We start from the raw sequence: 19,041 nt of genomic DNA, 5'->3' as shown, positions 1-19,041 counted from the left end.
CACCCTGATGAGTGTATAGATAAGCATAATGGGCGCATAGATGGGTGCATGCTTGGAGGAAAAGTGAGACAAAGAGGACACATGGCTATGCCTTATGTTTGAAAGAGTAAGCTATGCTTTGAGAAGAAGATAGAGACCAAGGAAGAATGAAGTGAAAGAAGGATTGACACATAAGCTTTGTGTTGGACGCATAGGACTAGGGTTTGGCGCATAGAGGACCTTGTGGATTTCATTTTGGATTTATGAGGAGCAAGATGGAAGCATATGACAAACACTTAGGAGAGAGTTACACCAAGGAAGCTTAAGAACCTTAGTTGGATGCAAAGCCTAGAAGGGAAGGTGTAGGGTGGATGCATTAGGCCAAAAAGGAGGTTATGCTACAAAGAAAGACAAGTTGGTGACATAGTTAAGAAACCATACATCCAAACCTAAGGAACCATGCGTTGGAAGCTCTACATGGGCGCATAAGAGAGATGTTGGACGCATAAGGGGTTGGTGGTGTAGCAACCATGCGGCCAACCTAGGTCAGTATGCGTTAACTTGAAAACTTAGAGAGCAAGGTCGGATTGACAATAAAATGGGGTATGTGGCTCAACCAAATGAAGCCTTGGATGAGCCAAGAGTGAGGTGGACGCATAATAAGACATGAAAAAAAGTTGGAATGACATCTAAAGGAGGGACTATGTGTTGAACTATGCATGGTGAAGACATCTCGAGCTCACATGCAAGTAGGAGGTGTCAAGGGTGTTGTGTTAGCCTTTGCATGGTGCTGACACATAGGTTTCTCATGCAAACCATGTATCATGCATTGGTGGCATAGAAAGAGTGACAAAGACACTCTTGAGGGCCTATAAATACTCCAGGACAACTTCATTTCAGCTCACAACTCAAGTTCCCTCAAAGAAGACTAAAAAAGAGAGAGTTGGTGAGAATTAGGGTTTTGGGGTGAGACTATGCGTTGATGCCATGCGTTGACCATGTTGTTATGCAAACTACTGAGTCTGAAGTGAGCTGAGAAGGTAGGCCATGGTCCAAGAGGGTGGACCATGCACCCAATTGGTCTGATTATGCAACCATGCGTTCAACAGGTACTCAAGATGGCTGCCATTTGTCCATAGCTGTCCTGAGGCAATTTGAGGTCTGTTTCCATGTTAGTTGGAGTTGGAATGCTGGGTCTAGAGTCAAAAAAGTATTCTAAGGTTATTCTAGCCCTAAACATGAGTTTCCAAGCTAACATTGGGCTAATATAAACCCAAGATTCTAGAAGAAACTAGGGAAAACCAGGGAACTTGGAGAAGAAGGGAAATCCCTACTAACGAACAGTGACTGGTATTCTTTAAAGGATTCTTATGAGTTTTATAGTTGTAAATGTATGTACAACTCAGTACGATGAGGTAAGTACGCAACACATGATGGTCAGAGGGTCGAAAGACTAGTTCTTAAGCGTGTGGCAGAAACGCATAGGTTGGTCAAGGGGTTGTTTGACCTTGTCTTTGAGCCTGTGAAAAGAACCTCATATGGGATGGTTAGAGGAACGAAAAATTTAGTTTTTGAGCCCATAAGAGGGGAATCTATGTGCACATAGTAATTAGAGATACATGTTTAATTGTTTACCGTGTTGTAGGTAAAAAAGGGAACAAACTCGTTCAAGCTTGAAGTTTAAGTAGTAACCTTGTTATGTGGTTATGTTGTTTGAGCTATTTGTCTATTAGGGTTGAAAGAGACCTTGTAAATTGTGTACCACTCACTGAGCTTCTTGAAGCTCATTCTTTTCTTTTATGTTTTTGCCTCTCAGTTAGCGATTGTTGAGGAGTTCCAAGGTACTACTAAGGTCAAGGTTTGCCACACTACGACCACACTTTCAGACTTAAGCTTGTAATGAGTTGTTTTAATTAAAAGTTTGAGTTGTATAAACATTGGATTGGTTGTAATAAAATAAGTTTAGCCAAGAGCTGTTGTTTTATTTCCTTGGCTGTGAGTGTTGTGAGCCAAACAGGTAAGAGTAAGCAGTAAGTATCACAAAAGGGTGGTATCTGCCATCCTCACGCCTCCTTTCGGATTTGGAAGGTGAGCTCGGGAGAAGGGGTGATAGGTAGAGCACTAAGCATAAAACTGATGGAACGCTCAAGCCAAAACTGACGAGATCCTTAGGTCGCAGATTAAGATCAGCTTACAGGAGAAACGCTAAAATCGAAGCCCTGAAATATCGTCCGTTCTATTCTTTTCTGCATAAAAAAAAAAGAACAAAAAGAGAGGGCCACTTGCCATATTAAAGAAAAAGAAAAAAGAAAAGAAGGAAAGTAATAAATTGCTTAAGTGAATAAATATACAATAAATTCAGCGGAGCTGGCGACCACCTCTACAGGCTACACAGTCACCCACATAGAGGTTGTGTCTAGCAAGAATCAGATCGTTGTTGGTGAAGCTGGTGACCACCTCTGCAGGCTACACAGTCACCCACATAGAGGTTGTGTCTAGTAGGAATCATATCATTGTTGGTGGAACTGGCGACCATGCTTGCAAGCTATACAATCACCCACATAGGGATTGTGTTTAGCAGAAGTCAGATCATTGTTGGTGAAGCTGGCAACTACCTTGCAGGCTACACAGTCACCCACATAGAAGTCTTGTCTAATAGGAACATAAGTCAGATCATTGTTGGCGGAGCTGGCGACCACCCCTGTAGGCTACACAGTCGACAATATAGAGGTTATGTCTAGCAGAAGTCAGATCGTTGTTGACGGAACTGGCGACCACCCTTGTAAGCTACACAATAACTCGTATAGGGGTTGTGTCTAATAGGAGTCACATTGTTGTTGGCAGAGCTGATGACCACCCTTATAAGTTACACAGTCCACCGCATAAGGGTTGTGTCTAATAGGAGTCAGATCGTTTTTTGGTAGAGCTGGCGACCACCCCTGTAAGCTACACAGTCATCCACATAAGGGTTATGTCTAACAAGAGTCAGATCGTTGTTGGAAAAGTTGGCAACTAATCCTGCAGGCTACACAGTCACCCATATAAAGGTTATGTCTAACATGAGTCAAATCGTTGTTGGCGAAGCTGACGACCACCCCTACAGGCTACACAGTCACCAACATAGGGGTCGTGTCTAATAGAAATCATATCGTTGTTGGCAAAGCTGGCGACCACCCCTGTAGGCTACACAGTCACCCATATAAGGGTTGTGTCTAGTAGTCGTCAGATCATTGTTGGCAAAGCTGGCGACCACCCCTATAGGCTACATAGTCACCCATATAAAGTTTGTGTCTAACAGAAGTCAGATCGTTGTTGATGGAGTTGGCGACCACCCTTACAGGCTACACAGTCACCCACATAGGGGTTGCGTCTAGCAAGAATGAGATCATTGTTGGCGACGCTGTTGACCACCCCAACAAGCTACACAATCACCTACATAGAGGTTATGTTTACTAGTAGTTTATTTGCGAAGCTGGCCATATAATCACCCACATAGGGGCTATATTTTGATTCTAATCGGTTGTGGCAACTTTGGTGACGATCTCATTACAAGGGGCACAATCATGTCAAACATTCAAGGATATATCCACTAGGAGTATACAAGAAGCATGATTCTTAAAAAAAATGACGGAAAAAAAAGAAAGAAAAAATACAAAATACAAAAAAGAAAAGGGGAAAACGTGGAAAAAAAAGGAAACAAAGGAAAAAAACGAGGAAAAGGAAAAAAATGTGGAAGAAACAACAATAAAAAAAGAAAAATAAGAGGAAAAGGAAAAAAAAACATGGACAAAAGAAAGAAAGAACAAAAAAAAAAAAGAAAAAAAAAAGAAAGAAGAAAGAGAAAAAAGGAAGAAAGAAAAAAAGAGGGAAAAAAAGGAGAAGGAGAAAAGAAAGAGGAGAATAGAGTAGGAGTGGAAGATGAAAATGAAAAAATGTATGTGGTGAGCCCTATTTATAGAGGTCAAGATGGATTTAAATTCCTAATTTAATTTGGATTTCCTACTAAAAAATCTTATCTCTTTAAAAGATTTTGATAAGATTTGAATCAAAATATCTTATCTTTTAAATTTGAATTTTAGATTCTTGGTGGGTTTGAATGGATTAACTTTAAATAAATCCATTTACATCAATTTAAAATTTGGGCATATTCCAAATTTTATCTTAAGTTGATCTCAAATTAAAATTTGGCCATATTCCAAAATTTATACTAAATTCAAATTGTTTAACTTTGAGATTAAATTTTGAATAAAATATCAAGTTAAAATGTGGCCATATTCCAAATTTTATCCCAAGTTCGAATCATCGAAATTTAGCCTTCTATCCTCGAAGCAAAATTAAATTAGGGATAAAGTTTCAAATTTATCTCAAAATAAAATTTGGCCATATTCCAAATTTATCTCAAATTCAAAGCAAGTTTAGCTTTTACCCTCAATCCAAATCAATTTGGGAGATAAAATTAAATTAAAATTTGGCCATATTCCAAAGTTTATTCCAAATTCTAGTTAAACTTATGTACTAAATTCATAGTTTGACTGATATATCAATTGGTGTCAAATTCAATAACAAATTTATTTGTATTTCGATTCCAACTTTATATTTTCCAAGATTCATCCACTCATATATGTGCATAAATCTCGAAAAGGTGGTATTTGTTGAATGAGAAATTTTGGACCAATCGCAAATTTCCATGTCATTTACTAAATTAATGATGAAATTCCAAATAATCGAATTTGAGACTAATTAGAAGTTGACATGTGTCCCAAATTGAAGTTGAAGGCATAAATAGGAGAACTCTAATGATGCTATATGTTTCCTTCATGATCCTTGGATTAAATAAAATTAATTCGATCCAATTTGGTATTATTATTTGGGCTAAAAGTCCAATTGAGCCAAAGAAAAATAGGCTTATTTTGATCAAAATGTCAAATAAGGCCTAAATCTAATTAGTTGGGCCCAAGCACTAGGTCCATGGACCAACCAAGCCTAAGCCCATGAAGCCTACCTGAGAACTCTATAAATAGAGGAGTTCTATTCATTTATGGGGTAAGAAATTTTAGACTCTAGAGAGCCCAAAGAGAATTCTCTACAATCAAAAGACTCATTGACTCCTGCAATTGATCACACTCGAAGACTGAATTCTTTCTCAATTAAACGTGTGTATCTTCTTCTCGAAGACTGAATACTCTCTCAATTAGACGTGTGTATCTTTTTCTCGAAGACTAAATTTTCCCTCCTATTAATTCTCTCTTAATTAAATGTGTGTGGGGAGTTGTAGGAGTTTTACTGAAGGTCTCTATTTTATTCTCACTTGCTTCTTGAAGGAAATCTGAACAGAGATCCTATGAGCAGCGGAAGTGGATCGTTTCTAATCCCATTCAAAATGAACACAATAATTACAGTCTAAACGGAAACAAACAGATTATGCATAATTAGAAATATAGCATGCTACAAGAAGATACAAGAGATAGAGTATGCGAACCTTTAAAGAACTCTTCTTTAAGTATCCCTCAATCGTTCAGCAAATGGTTCACAGCACGAACTCAAACGCAATGAACAAAATACGATCTCAATGAACGTCTGAATAAACCTCGAACCCTATCAAGTCCAACTCAATCCACGAACGGATTTAGAACACCACCACAATGGTTACCTTGGTATTCTCGGTGTGAGAATCTAGGAGTTGTGGGCTCTGTATGATTTTGGATTGAAGAAAACAGGAGGTAGACGATCGAGTAAGTGGGAGATGAATACTGTCTATTGTATAGACGATGTACTCGATCGTTTAAAAGATGAAGCCTATCGTATAGGCTTTGCTACTTGATCGTGTAGCAATGATCAAGCGAGTAACTATCGTATAGTCAACTCGTAGCTCGATCATGTATGCTCTCAATTCAATCGCTTAGTAAAATCTTTTTACTTGATAGCCTTTTTCGTGAGATCATTTCGAATGAATCATCAGTCAATTTTGGAAAACTATTTTCCTTTTATCTCACAGTTACCATAAAACTTTCAATAACCTCCCACTCAATTCAGTTATTAGAGAAAAAGAACAATTAATTATCATATAATTAATATGTTATAAATAAATATAATAACCAATTTATCATATTATATTTATAACATATAGTTTTAATATTTCATGATATGAAACATATAAACCATAGTTCTTTTTCTATTTTATGGTATTTAATATAAATCATATTTATATTAATTCCTCCAATTAATGTATCTAATACTTCATATCAATTATATCACATATAATTGGATTTCCTTTTGTTAATTTGAACACTTCAAATTAACCCAAAATTTGATTCTCAACTTGAACCCATTGAGCTATCAAGGGGACCTCATGGCCCTGTAGCTTGAAGCTCCAACGGTACGTGAATAACTGATTAAACTCTTTAATTATGAGATCCACCATCCGTTAACTGTTGGTCACTCCACTCCGACAGCTGCAGTCTTCGCACTACATATATATTTCTGTGTTCATATGATCAATAAATAATGTGATGACCCTTCACAAATCGCTCATAAGTACAGTTGGGCCAATTTAATGTTTTGCCCCTTTAGTTACATCTAACTCCTTAAGTACCACTGATTCCTCTAATGAACAATAAGTCATAGTCTTACTATGACTGGGTCCTCTCTTCCCAAGAGAGGGTGTGGTCACTTTGTTCAAGGCCCGGAATCAATCCTTAAGTGGGCAATTTATCTACTTATCCCTGCTTCTAGGAAGGAGTGAAGTCCATCTTGTGTAGCTGACTTCCCAAGTCCCCAATCAGACAAATCTCCAAAATGGTAGGCTTGTTGAGTTGACAATCTGCCACTCTCACCCATACAAATCAAAGGACTACCCTTATTAGTAGGAGTTTCCAACTCACTCAGGATTAAGGTCATGTCACCTATTGTCATTTTAGTGAAATGTAAATATCAATTATCAACGACGTTATATAACGAGACTAATTATCTCGTTGTCCAGTCTTATAAAAACTATTTGTATAGGATACCCCCGCTCGCATGTCTCCACATGAATGGTCAAGATCAGGCCATTTGTAGCAGTTTACAACACTTGTAACATCTACAAAACGGGTCGTATCCGTAGTGTCAACAGGAGAAAGTATCCCTCCTTTATCCATCTACTATAGACCATTAGGTTATTACTTAAGGCATGATCCACTTATATGTCTCACATACATGCTTAAGTTACATGAAATAACCACGGATCTTAGTTTATTGGATTTGAGTAAATGTTTATAAAATGATATTTATTTTATCGATAACAATATGTTTACAAAAGTTTACAAACTACGAGACTACTGGGAGCATTATGACACCAATCCCAACAATTCTAATGTAGCAGTATGAACTGAAAAAATTTTCTTTGATTTTTTCTCCCAATAACATACAGAAGAAAAGTTTTTCTTCATCCTCTCTAAATCCTCCCTCTCTTCCCAAAATCTTATCAAAGCCCACCACTCATGCTTATTTTCATCCCTTAAGGAGTGTACAAGAGGTTCTCTTGTGGTGGTGGTCATTTGAGTTTCTAGAGATCGAAGTGTTTGTGATCGGATCAAAGGAATACGTGAAGACCTTGTGGCTTCAAGGGTAAGGTATTTTATTTCTTTCATTTTTCCTCAATTAACATGCTGTGAATTACTTTTTATGCATAAGTTTTATGTTCTGTAAGTTTCATTATGTGAAAATCGAAATAGGGACGATCCTGCTTCCACATTCGAACTTTATTGTTCTTTCATAAGTTACATTAGATAACCTTAGATCTTAGTTACTGTTTTTTGGGTTAATGCAACTAAATGTCAAATAAAATACATTTTATTATATTAGATAAATAATAAGTTTGTACAAATACAATTATAAACTACAAGACCACGAGATTTAGGGCATCAACCCCAACAATATTCCACTTGTCTTAAACCTAGCGGGGTGTACAAATACAAAGTAAAAATTACAAGGTACAGTACACAAAAACAAAAAACTAGGGCATACATTTCGCACCAAATAAAAACCTCCCATTTGCCGTAGTCTAGATGAGACCTGTACTGTAGACCCAGACACTCTAGGTGACCCTCAAACACCTTAGTCGCAAGGGTCTTTATTAACAAATCAACAATATTTTACTCCGAAGTGATCTTTGTGATGATCACATATCCTTGACGCATAATTTCTTGGATGATGTGATACTTTTGCTCTATATTCTTTCCATGTTTGTGGCTCCTAGGCTATCTGGAATTAGCCAAGGTGATGGGCTTTGACATGTCTGGAACAACTTCCAGATTAGTAAAAAATTTCCCAAGCCATACAACCTCCTTGGAAGCTTCACAAGCCATTATATATTATGCCTTCATGGTAGAGTCAATTGTGCAACTTTGTTTAATGCTCCTCCAGACTATAACCCCTCCATTAAGAGTAAACATTGATCTTGAAGTGGATTTCCTAGAATCCCTATCATTTTGAAAATCAGAGTTAGTATATCATGTAAGGACCAAATCCTTAGACCCATACACAAGCATGTAGTCCCTCGTTCTCCTAAGATTCTTGATGATGGTTTTAATTGCTGTCGAGTGATCAAATACTAGATTAGATTGATATCTACTTGCTATCTCCACTGCATAGCAAATGTCAAGAGTACATAACATTGCATACATCAGGCTGCCAACAACTGATGCATAGGGGATTCATCACATCTTCTCAACTTCTTGAGGTGTCTTAGGACATTGCTTCTTGGATAAGATAATTTCATGCTTGAAAGGTAATAAACCTCTCTTGAATTTTGCATCGAAAACTTGACAAGCATCTTATCAATGTATGATATTTGAGACAAGGCCATCGGTTTGTTCTTACGATCTCTGAAGATCTGGATCCCATGAACAAACCGTGCCTCTCCCAAATCTTTCATTTGGAATTGCGTCACTAACCACTGCTTTACATCAGTCAGTAGACCTACATCATTTCCAATGAGTAGGATATCGTCTACATAAAATACTAGGAAAGCTACTGAACTGTTGATGATTTTCTTGTAGATACAAGGCTCATCAACATTTTTATCAAAGCCATAAGATTTGATCACATTATCAAACCTTATGTTCCAAGATCGAGAAGCTTGTTTCAGTCTATAAATGGACCTGTTAAGCTTGCAAACCTTTTGCTCTTGATCTTAGGAGATGAATCCATTTGGTTGTTGCATGAAGATAGTCTCCTCAAGATTGCCATTCAGAAAGGTAGTCTTGATGTCTATGTGCCAAATCTCATAGTCATAATATGTGAAAAATGGATAGAAGTATCTGGATAGACTTCAACATGGAAATAAGTGAGAAAGTTTCCTCATAGTTAACTCCCTCAACTTGGCATAATCCTTTGCCACCAGTCTAGCCTTAAAGGTCTGAACTTTACCATCAGCACCCGCTTTTCTCTTATAGAACCATTTGCAACCTATAGATTTAACCTCAACAAATTGATCTACAAGATTCCAGACTAAATTGAAGTACATCGACTCCATTTCAAGATCCATAGCTTTAATCCATTCATCTTTGTCCACCTCCTCCATTTCCTGCTTATAGAACAATGGATCCTCAACATCACCATCAAATATAACGGTTAGGGTTTCTGTTAAACCCATATAACAAAAAAGTGGGTTGCAGCCCTCCCACTATGTCGAGGTTCCCTCAACGGTTGAGGTAGGGTTTCTTCAATAGCTTTTGTGAAGGAATGTATCAACAACGAAGGAAGCAACAAGGATCATTTAAGCACTCTAATTCATTAATTTTGGTAAAATATAAAGCATGCTCTTACAGAAAACAAGTGAGTTTCATGACATACCTTTGTAGAATCTCTTCAAAGCTCGATCTTCAGCTGCAATCTTCTCCGAATCTTGTTGCAGACCACCTCAAGATCTTCTCCACTATTCTCTTGGTACTCTAGGTTGAGTTGTGGGGCTCAAAACAAGCTTGAATCAAGGGATGATGGAGAATTGCTCACAGCAGCCATCTTGTTGAAGAATACTTTCTTCAGCACGAATTTTCTCTAAAATTCTCTCTTGAATGCATGCCCCAAATTCACTCCAAACTCTTTAATATATTGCAGACCATCATGCAAATAAGAGAGTTGCATGAGTTGTAGCTCATGCTTGGAGTAAATGAAGAAGAGCAAATGGAAAGTGTGTGAGCATGAAGAAAATGGATAATGGAAAAAGTTGTTTTTCCATTTGTGTATTGTTTTTTCAATTTTCTAATTTTATCACAAAATCAAAACTTGATTTTTAAAACTGAAAATTTTAATTTTATAAAATTAATTTCATAAATTAATTTTTAAATAAAACTTAATTAATTTAATATCAAATATTAAATTAATTTTTACACATATTCATCTATATATATTTAAATCATATTTAAATATAAATTCTCCTATTCCATTTAATTCTCAAATTAAACATGTAACTATATCTCATATAATCACTAATTCTCCTAATTCTAATTTGAACGTTTCAAATTAACTTATCATACTATTCTAGAGCTAGTCGATTACGAGCTAGTAAGGGGACCTCGCGGACCTACAGATCATGGGCTTCAATGATCCAAGATTAATTAGCTAAACTCATTAGAACAAATTAATCCCCATTTTTTAACTAATGGATCACTCCACTAAAGCCCATAGTTGCACTCCCGTCACTGTAGATATATTATGTCCACATGATTTAACCATAATTAGAAAGTCAACCCTTCATAGGTTGTTCGTAATTACGGCTGGGTCAAATATCTATTTTACCCTCGAGATTCATCTTATTCCTCAAGTTCCTACTAATCCTCTAATAAACAACTGGTTTGTGATCCAATCACTAAACAAAACTCTCTCAGCCCAGTGAGAGGGTGAGCCCCTTATTCAAGACTTGGATTCAGTACTTGAGAGAACAACCTTTCTCCAATCCCTAAATTAGGTAGGCGTGAACTCCGTCTTGTACCTTATGTCCCCAACTATCTATTAGGTCTTACCCCTGAAATGAGAGTCTTATTGAGTCGGCGTTGTTGAGCCAACCCTCACCTATGCAAATCTAAGAATAATCCCGAATAAACTAGAGTTCATAGTTAGCTCAGGATTAAGATCGAGCTATCTAGGCCATCTAGGTGAAATAGTTAGTCTTATGCAGTAAACAATGTATAAAGTAAGAGTGACTTATTTCTTGGTTCAATTTTATGCAAACTCATTGCATAGGACACCCCCACTCCTCATGTCATAACATGTACGAATTAGGATCACATTATATGTAGCATTTTACAACTCTTTGTAACAACTACTAAGTAGGCTGCATCTAATAGTGTTACCAGAACAAGGTACCCAACCTTATTCATGTACTATAGATCATTTTGACTATTTACTCAAAACCGATCGACTCTTATATCTTCACATAAAGTTCAAGTACTCATGTAATAGTCATAGGTCTTAGTTTATTGGATTTAGACTTTCATACAATATATAAAATCAATAATAAGTTTATTAATTATAGAAAATGTTTATCATTTTACAAACTGCGAGTTTACCTTGTTATTGACTCATATAAAACACTTTCCGAATGGAGGTCACTCCCAGGGTGACACGAAGTGTCATATGAATCTCACAGTGTAAATTATGTGGAGACGTGACAGTTGAAATCTATATATCGAATAATTGATTTATGTTTGAACAACTACCTTTTATTCACCGAAATCTAAATTTAAGCTAAAAAATACTTTCCGTATGGAGGTCACTCCCAGGGTGACACGAAGTACTGCTTAAATCTGGATTGTGAACTCTTAGAGATGCAAGAGCTAAGAATAACATATCGTATATGTTATTAATCTCCCACTGAAGTTTTCTAATAACTCTATCATATAGAAGTTATTAAACTTCCATTGAAGTGTTCTATTGGGTAGATTTATACTTAGGTTCTTTTCAGCTAATAAAACAATCCTAAGTCTATGTGGTTTATCCAAGTATAACTCTTATAATTGGATTTTAACCTACGATGTCTAGGTGATAAAACATTTTATTACCTTATATCACTCACATGTGCTCATAAAACCAATTACCAACGCTCAATAATTCGGCCATAATCCCTAGGTAGAAGGTGTTCCGTAAACCGTCAACTTAAGTACCCTCAGCCTTATATACCGGTTGAGTTTGTAACCTGAGTTTTATAAGTTTTAACTATTAAAACAGGTGGTCAACCTACGTGAGCATGCAACTGCTTTTATGGATTTTAAACATCTAACCCAATTTTATGACAACTTATAAAACTTTAGATATGCTAAACATCTATAACATACATAAAGGCATTCAATATTCAATATAACACTTATATTAAATACAAGAAACCCTAACATGCATACTACATATTATAACAGATTATAACATACTTTCAATACATGTAACATGCTTCCTATGGTAGGATTTTAATTCTAAATGGCATACTGCATGCACATACAAGATTTATTTAATTATAACATACATCAAATGCATAAATTATTAAACACAGATTGATATGGTTTTAGTTTTGGCATAAACAAACAAACAGAAGCCTAACTATTACAAACAGCTTAAAAATCGTCTTTGAACTGCTCGAACTGCTCCAAACCGAACCCAAGCATCTTGAACCGGACTGGAAAAATCGGCTAATAATTTGTACTAAGTGATTTTTAACTTGGCCTAATAATGTTTATATTGGATAGTTTAGCAATAATGATTTTTTTTTTTATTATTAAAGACTTTAATAATCATTCATTGCATGCTTATAACATATTTATCTAATTCACTTTCTAAGTCGGTTCTCAGGTAGGGGTATTTCGTTTCCGCCAGCTTAAATACCTCAGTCTAGATAGAACCTTCATTAGACAAAGGTCCTTTATAAGATAAATATGTTATAAATTTAATCTTTTATTTAAATTCAATTTTATCCTATTAAAAAGAAATTAAAAGATTAAACCTATTTCTAATCATATTAGAAACATTATTAACATAGGTCTATGGTGAATTAATTTTAAACCATTTTAAAATTAATTTAACATATGTTTCCATGCAACTCTTTATTATAGATTTTAATTTTAATTTCATTACATTATAACACTTATGAATATCAATGAAACAATCAAAATCTATACATGCATCTAATGAAATACTTTAAAAAAATTATAACAATTATAATTTTACTAAAGTTGTGTCATGTTTAATGCATTTTCATTTTCATTACTACATACATAACAATTATATAATAAAATAATGAAAATTAAATAACATTCATCCATACATCCGTATTGTATATTATAACACCTATAATATACAAAGATGCATGGACATTTATAAATGCATGCTATCATGTAATATAACAATTATATTTAATATGATGTATGGTCATACTTTATTAAATCATGCAATTGAAAGAATATGTGAATACCCGTTGCGGAAGTGATCGCGTCCTAATTCTAATTTTATATAACATACAGAAAATATTAAAAACGGAATTAAGATATACAAGATCTACTAAACATATATTTGTGTAGAAATTAAATAGGAAAAATAGATTCAAAAGTCACATACTCTTGAAAACTAATCTCTTCTCGATTCCTATCTAGAACTCGAAGACAACGAACACTTTGATCGTAAAAATACTGCAATCAATTGAACACCACCACGTGGAAACCTCGTTATTCTCGGGGTGTAGAGAATCGATGAGAGTTGTGGGCTTCAAGATTAACTTGGAGAAATGATTTGAGAGAACAAGACAATATCACACACATCCAAAATCTACATACTTTAGGTGTATTTATAAGTGGGCAAGAGGAAGATGAAAGAACAAATCCACTCATCTTCTTTCATCTTTCATATGCCAACTAGTTTATTTAAAACCAATTCTCTAATTAAAAAATATTTAATTAAACAAAAAACTAATTTTTCTTTAATTAATAAATATAAATAAATGAACAAACTCATCCATCTTCCATATGCCAATTAATGAAGAATATGAAGAGAAAAAATTATTAATTTTTCTTTATTTAGTATATATGCATAAATTAACTAATTTAGTTATATAATATATATATATATATATAAACAAAACACATTCTCTCATTTAATCAACAATATTAATATGGATCAAATTCATATTAACATGTGAATCATATTCAAATAATTATTTTCTCTCAAATAAAACTTAATATTATAATATATCATATACATTATATTATATCTCATAATTATATATTATATAATCAATTCCCTTTATTAGTTTGAAAAATTCAAATTAATCCAAATTAATTCAATTACCACTTTTCCCAAATGAGCTACCAAAGGGACCTTATGAACCTATAGTTTGAAGCTCTAATGGTACTCCATTAATTAAACAAACTCTTTGATTAAATTAATCAACTTCCATTAATTATCGGTCACTCCACTAAAGATCGACAACTGCACTCTCCATACTACATATATATTTCTATATCCATTGGATATAACCAATCAACAATGCATCGACCATTCACAAACTGATCGTAAGTATAGCTATGTCAAAATTACCATTTTGCCCTTGTAGGTTACATCTAACTCCTTAAGTACCACTGATATCTTTAATGAACAATAAGTTATAGTCTAATTATAACCAAACTTCTCTCAGGCCAAGAGAGGGTGTGACACCACATTGTTCAAGCCTTGGAATCAGTCCTTAAGGGAGCAACTTCTCTACTTACTCTAACAATAGAGAAGGAGTGAATTCCTTCTTGTGTAGCTGTGTTTCCAGCTCTCCAATTAGACGAATCCCCAAAATGATAGGCATATTGAGTCAGTGAAACTAGCCACTCTCTTCCATACAAATTAAAGGATCACCTTCATAGGCAAGAGTTCACAATTCATTCAGGATTTAGGTCCAGATACCTATGGTCATCCTGGTGAAATTTAAGTCTCATCTTCAACGGTGTTATATAGAGAGACTATTCACTTCGTGGTACGGTCTTATACAAACTCTTTGTATATAACACTTATGCTTACATGTCTTCACATGAATGATCAAAATTAGATCATTTGTAGCATTTTACAACAATTGTACCAACTACAAAGTAGGCCATATTCGTAGTGTCACCAGGATAAGGTATCCAGCCTTATCCACCTACTACAGACCGTTTAGGTTATCATTTAAACATGATTCAACTGCATATCTATACATACATGTTTAAGTTACATAAGATAACTCTGGACTTTAGTTTAATGGATTATTGAATAAGTTTCATAAAACTAATCGACCATTGATTCAACTAACATATAACTACGAGGCTTTAGGGCACACATCTCAGCAACAACTATATAATATAACATTTATAAAGAAATGATGCATGAAAAGATGTTTATCCTATGGTGAGATTATTATACTGTATGGCATACAATATGCTATATAATTAATGAACCATACATCAAATGTATAATAAATATAAAGCAACATTGGACTAAAATTGGCATCCTATGTAATAATTAAATTAATATAACACTTATATTAATTTAATTAATGAAAAAAACAATTAATTAATCATTAAAAATTTAAAATTAATAAATAACAAAACTGCTTCAAACTACTTGCAAGGGGACTTAAAGCCACGATTTGGAACTGCCTTAGATGCATGCTGCCACGTTCGGAGCGTCGCAATGCTCCAGCCGAACATCACGATGCTCTGGCAGCGTTACAACATTGCGGTAGAAGTGAGGTACGTTGAGCCTTCTGCCTTACAGCGTAGGGTGAGCGTCGCGACGCTCGAAGGTAGAAAGCTTCCTTTGCTTCACCTGTTCATCCGTTTGTTCCGTGCTTGCTCCAAATTTCTCCAAAATGAAGCCAAAACCTCAACACGAATGATACCCAAATACAACGAGCCCTTACAAATTGACTCAATAAAGCAGCAAATTTCTATGCCAATTTCGAAACCCTCCAACGTGTAAAAACCAGAGCATTCAACATTCAAAATGCAGAACATACAACTACCATGAATTACAATTCGTAAATGAAAATTAGAGACATAATTTGGCTTTGATATCAATTGATGGAATTTTGAATACCCCATGCGGAAGCAAATTAATGCGATCGTGTCCCTATTTTCATTTTATAGAATAATGAACATAGAAGACGAAAACATAGCAATAATTAAGCATGCAACCTATTATGTTTTTTTTAGGAAATAGGGAATTTGAATGACCTACGCTTGCAGAACCTTTCTCCTTTGTTTTTCCTTTCCACAGCAAGACCTATCACAAACCAATTTTTTTCCTCTCCACAGCAAGACCTATCACAAACCAATTCCTTCTCCCGAATTCGAATTTTGGAAAGACAGCAACCCAACAAATGTCCCAACAAAGAACACCACCATGAGAACTTTCTTGCTATTTTCAAAGTTGATAATCAATAGAGAGATGTGAGCTTTTATTGATTATTTTGAGAAAGGGAGGAAAGTTTATTTCTGAGAGAATTTTCACAGTGAGATTCAAGAAGGAGATGAAGAAGATGAAGTGGTTATCCTCTCTCTGTGAAGTTCACATATATAAGGGAGTTGAGGGGTAAAAGGAGTTATCCAATAACTCTCTCCCCTTTTTCATTAAAATTAAAATTAATGAATTTTAATAAAATAATACACACACACATACACATACATACATACATATACCCCTCAACAAAATGCTCGTAAGTATAGTTGGATCAAAATTACCATTTTACTCATGTAGTTACATCTAACTCTTTAAGTACCACTGATCCCTTTAATAAACAATTAGTTATAGTCTAACTATAACCGAACCCCTTTCGGGCTAGAAGAGGATGTGGCGTCACATCGTTCAAGTGCCAGAATCAGTTCTTAAAGGAGCAATTTATCTACTTACCCTAACAATAGGGAATGAGTAAATTCCTTCTTGTGTAGTTGTGTTCCCAACTCCCCGCTCAGAAAAATCCCCAAAATGGTAAGCTTATTACGTCGGTGAATCTGGCAACTCTCACCCATACAAATCAAAGAACTGCCCTCATAGGCAGAAGTTCACAACTTACTCAGGATTTAGGTCAAGTCACCTATGGTCATCCTAGTGAAATGTAAGTCTTTTCTAACAATAGTGTTATAAAAAGAGACTATCCATTTTGTGGTCTAGTCTTATACAAACTTTTTATATAGGATAATCTTGCTCACATGTCTCCACATGAATGATTAGGATAAAATCATTTGTAGCACTTTACAACAATTGTAACAACTACAAAGCGAGTCGTATTCATAATGTCACTAAGATAAGGTACCCAGTCTTATCCATCTACTATGGACCGTTCAGATTACCAGTTAAACATGATCCGCCTGTATGTCTCCACATACATGTTTAAGTTACATTAGATAACCTTGTATCTTAGTTTATTGGTTTTTGGGTTAACGCGACTAAATGCCAAATAAAATACAAATTATTTTATTAGATAAATAATAAGTTTGTACAAATACAATTACAAACTACAATACCATGAGATTTAGGACATCAAATCCATTAGGAAAGGAATTTCAAAAGAAACTACCCTGAAAGGGGAAACATCATAGAAGAGTTGGTAACAGAAGTTATAAACCTTATGGTAGAGAAGACTCAAACAGAAATAGATATTTCAGAAGAGATAAGCCAAGGAAATCAAAGGAACATGGGAGATTTCAAGGGCCTGGTGGTGTAGAAGCTTATGAGTACACTGAGGTGCTTGGTGCTACAAATAACAAATCCATGGATTTTGAAACAAAGCGATGGATTTTTAAAAATGGGATGATTATTTTAAAGGGTAAAACTGTTGAAAATATTTTTAAGTATAAGAAAATGTCTTTATATTAGTCAGACCGTGATAGACATCTATTAGTGGGCGATAGACATCTATCAGACACTAATATATTTACACCGTGGTCTATCGACATCTATCAAACACTGATATATTTATATCGCGGTCTATCGACATCTATCAGACACTGATATATTTATATTACGGTCTATCACAGATAGATTGTGACATTTTGTTATATTTATAAATAAGTTAGTTCATTTTTTATTTGAAAATAGTCTTACAAAAATTCGAAACTTATAGATGTTAGGTTGTATGTCCTAAAACTCGCAGTTTGTAATGTTAATCATATTCTATTATCAATAAAGATGTTATTGACGTTTATTTAATAAAACTGTTATAGAATATGTAAATTGCACTTGTACAGTCTAAATCCAATAAACTAAAGATACATGACTATTATTTGAATACATGAACTTTATGTGGAGATATAAGAGTAGATCAAGTTAAGTAAATAGTCAAAATGGTCTATAGTATATGAATAAGGCTGGGTACCTTATTCTAGTAACACTATCGGATGCGGCCCACTCTGTAGTTGTTACAATTTATTGTAAAGTGCTACAAATGAAGTGATCCTGATTTGTTCATGTATTGACATGAGGAGCGATGACGTCCTATGCAATGATTTTGCTGCATAAGATCAGACCAAGAATTAAGTCATTCTTACTATATAACATTGTTTACTGTTTAAGACTAACTATTTCAAAGTAATGATCTAGGTAACTTGATCTTAATCCTGAGCTAACTATGTACTTTAGTTTATTTGGGGTCAGCCTTATATTTGCATAGGGAGGGTTGACTCAACAGCGCCGACTCATTAAGCCTGCCGTTTCAAGGGTTAGACCGGGTAGATAACTGGGGACATAAGGTGCAAGATGGAATTCACTCCTACCCGCTTTTAGGGATAATAGAGAGGTTGTTCCCTTCAGTGCTGACTCCGAGTCTTGAATAAGGGGCTCCACCCTCTCATTGGCCCGAGAGGGACTCAATTTAGTGATTAGATCACAAATCAATTGTTCATTAGAGGATCAGTGGGACTTAAGAAGCAAGATGTAATCTCGGGGGTAATACAACTTTTGACCCAACCATTATTATAAACAACCTGTGAAGAGTTAACTTACTAATCATGGTTATATCGAATTGACATAATATATCTACAGTGAGGAAAATGCAACTGCTGGGTTTTAATGGAGTGACCCGAT

This window comes from Benincasa hispida, chromosome 6 (assembly GCF_009727055.1).
Source record: "Benincasa hispida cultivar B227 chromosome 6, ASM972705v1, whole genome shotgun sequence".
Lineage (NCBI taxonomy): Eukaryota > Viridiplantae > Streptophyta > Magnoliopsida > Cucurbitales > Cucurbitaceae > Benincasa > Benincasa hispida.
This window is presented reverse-complemented; position numbering follows the sequence as displayed.